Below are 3,711 nucleotides of genomic sequence, written 5' to 3'. Positions count from 1 at the left end.
GACAAAGGCCTTAGACATGTCAATTCATGTATGAGATTTACACAGCTTTCACCAAAACACAAGCCAATGCGGATTGGTGATGGTGGGAGATTTTCAGCTGATCGCTGAGAGGAAACAACCCTAGTACGGGTGGCCCTGACTAGTACAACTTTGCTAATCATGGCGATACACAAACCCTTTCACCACGTTAAGGTACTCCTCAGAGAGAGAGAGAGAGAGAGAGAGAGAGAGAGAGAGAGAGAGAGAGAGAGAGAGAGAGAGAGAGAGAGAGAGAGAATGTGTTTAGACGCATAACCTTGTTCTTTTCCAGTCTAGTTTTATATGTGCTGCTTTGATATCAGGACGATTATAAATAAAAGCTTCCAGTAATCCCTTACTCAGTCTAATCGGTCTATTTACATTCTATTGAATAATTGCAAAATTTCTAAAACTTACATTTTTTCATTGACACTAATTTCCAATAAAATCAGAAACTTTTATTTTGTAACATAAAATTAAGTAACAAACTCTACAAGTCATATTTTATATGAATACAAGAAGGGATAATTGATAAAAATTGCAAAATTAAGTAATAAAAACTCAATTCATATTTTATATGAATACAAGAAGGGTTTCCGGCGAGAGTGGGGCTGAGACAGGGATGTGTGATGTCACCGTGGTTGTTTAACTTGTATGTTGATGGAGTGGTGAGAGAGGTGAATGCTCGAGTGCTTGGACGAGGATTAAAATTGGTAGACGAGAATGACCATAAATGGGAGGTAAATCAGTTGTTGTTTGCGGATGATACTGTACTGGTTGCAGACACAGAAGAGAAGCTTGGCCGATTAGTGACAGAATTTGGAAGAGTGTGTGAGAGAAGGAAGTTGAGAGTTAATGTGGGTAAGAGTAAGGTTATAAGATGTACGAGAAAAGAAGGTGGTGCAAGGTTGAATGTCATGTTGAATGGAGAGTTACTTGAGGAAGTGGATCAGTTTAAGTACTTGGGGTCTGTTGTTGCAGCAAATGGTGGAGTGGAAGCAGATGTACGTCAGAGTGAATGAAGGTTGCAAAGCGTTGGGGGCAGTTAAGGGAGTAGTAAAAAATAGAGGGTTGGGCATGAATGTAAAAAGAGTTCTATATAAGAAAGTGATTGTACCAACTGTGATGTATGGATCGGAGTTGTGGGGAATGAAAGTGACAGAGAGACAGAAATTGAATGTGTTTGAGATGAAGTGTCTAAGGAGTATGGCTGGTGTATCTCGAGTAGATAGGGTTAGGAACGAAGTGGTGAGAGTGAGAACGGGTGTAAGAGTTAGCAGTTAGAGTGGATATGAATGTGTTGAGGTGGTTTGGCCATGTTGAGAGAATGGAAAATGGCTGTCTGCTAAAGAAGGTGATGAATGCAAGAGTTGATGGGAGTAGTACAAGAGGAAGGCCAAGGTTTGGGTAGATGGATGGAGTGAAGAAAGATCTGGGTGATAGGAAGATAGATGTGAGAGAGGCAAGAGAGCGTGCTAGAAATAGGAATGAATGGCGAGCGATTGTGATGCAGTTCCGGTAGGCCCTGCTGCTGCCTCCGATGCCTTAGATGACCGCGGAGGTAGCAGCAATAGGGGATTCAGCATTATGAAGCTTCATCTGTGGTGGATAATGTGGGAGGGTGGGCTGTGGCACCCTAGCAGTACCAGCTGAACTCGGTTGAGTCTCTTTTTAGGCTGGGGGAACGTAGAGACTAGAGGTCCCCTTTTTTGTTTTGTTTCATTTGTTGATGTCGGCTACCCCCCAAAATTGCAGGAAGTGCCTTGGTATATGTATGTATGTATGTACAAGAAGGGATAATTGATAAAAATTGCAAAATTAAGTGATAAAAACTCAATTAATATTTTATATGAATACAAGAAGGGATAATTGATAAAAATTGCAAAATCAAGTAATAAAAATTCAATTCATATTTTATATGAAAACAAGAGGGGATGATTAATAAAATTTGCAAAATTAAGTAACAAACTCAACAAAAATCATATTCTATATGAAGACAAGAAGCATTATTAATAAAAATTACAAAATTAAATAGTATAAACTCTACAAAACTCATATTTTATATAAAGAAAAGAAGGGATAATAGATAAAAATTTCAAGTAAAAGGGTAACGTAAATAATTTCTAAAAGGGAATATGCAAATGAAGAGTGTCTACAGATGTGCAAGCCACGCCCTCCTGTCACTTTTTACAACCTACACTGAATAGCGACTTCCCTTTTAAATTATCATCTATTGTTGCCTTTTATCTTTGTTCTTTCAAAATATTTTCTCGTTGCTCAAAGAGTATTTAATTTTATTAATGTTAATTTACATATACACAGCAACATATACATATACATATATATATATATATATATATATATATATATATATATAATATATATATATATCTATATATATGTATATATATATATATATATATATATATATATATATATATATATATATATATATATATATATATATCTATATATATGTATATATATATATATATATATATATATATATATATATATATATATATATATATATATATATATTTGAAGGGATCAGAAAAGAAGAGTTGTGGGAATTGCTACATGCAGCTGATTTGGTGATTACTGCTGAGAATGGGAAAAAAATTACAGAGAAGGGTGCAGAGCGGCAAGAGACTTTTGAAATGGGATTCTTGAGGATAAATGCGGATAAGACTGAAGCTACGGTGAGCAGTAAAGAAATTAGGAACCATGAATGAAAGTAGATGAGCAGATGTGAAACAGGAAGAACACTTTAGATGCTTGGGATTTACTATAGATCATGAGGGAGGACGTGAGGTTGACGTTCGGAATAGGATAAAATCAGCATGGGGAAAGTGGAGGGAGGTAGCAGGATTAGTATGAGATAAGAAAATGCCAATCAAGGTAAAGGCTAAGATCTATAGCACAGTAATAAGACCGGTATTAATGTTTGGATCGGAAACTTGGGCTTTAAGACGAAAAGATGAAGTAAAGCTTGAGAAAACAGAGATGAAAAAACTGAGGTGCATTATGGGAAAATCCCTTCTTGATAGCTTGGAGGATGATGAAATGAGAAGAATGGCAGGTGTAGTGAAGATAACAGAAGACGAGAGTGTCACGACTGAGATGGTGTGGGAACGTGTTGAGGATGGATGTTGGGGAGAGAGAGGAAGAAGGGCTTGTTAAGGGGAGAAGAACAAGCGGGAGGTAGACAATTAGATAGCGAGATAAGGTGAAGGATGATCAGGAGAGAAGAGGTTTGGTGGAAGAGGATACCTTTGATAAAATGCATTGGAGAGTGCGCGTTGGGCAACCGACCCCTTCATTTAAAGTAGGGATAATTTTCTAATATAGAAAATCGTGGTATGTTTCATATTCCACAATTAAAATTTTTCCAATTAGCTGTGTCTCTTCTTTTACCCTAGGTCAAAACTCTGAATGAGAAGATGAAAACTATCACTCCATTGTTCAATTTGTTCAATACCTTGAGGATAAGGAGATACAGGAAATTGGGAAAGTAGCTGGTTAAGATAGCAATACATATATGTGTGTATATATATAATATATATATATATATATATATATATATATATATATATATATATATATATATATATATATATATATTATGCGTGTGTTTGTGTGTATATATATGTATGCATATATACATATATAAATGTATATATATATATACAC

This window comes from Palaemon carinicauda, chromosome 37 (genome assembly GCF_036898095.1).
Source record: "Palaemon carinicauda isolate YSFRI2023 chromosome 37, ASM3689809v2, whole genome shotgun sequence".
Taxonomy (NCBI): domain Eukaryota; kingdom Metazoa; phylum Arthropoda; class Malacostraca; order Decapoda; family Palaemonidae; genus Palaemon; species Palaemon carinicauda.
Note: the sequence above shows the minus strand (reverse complement) of the source record.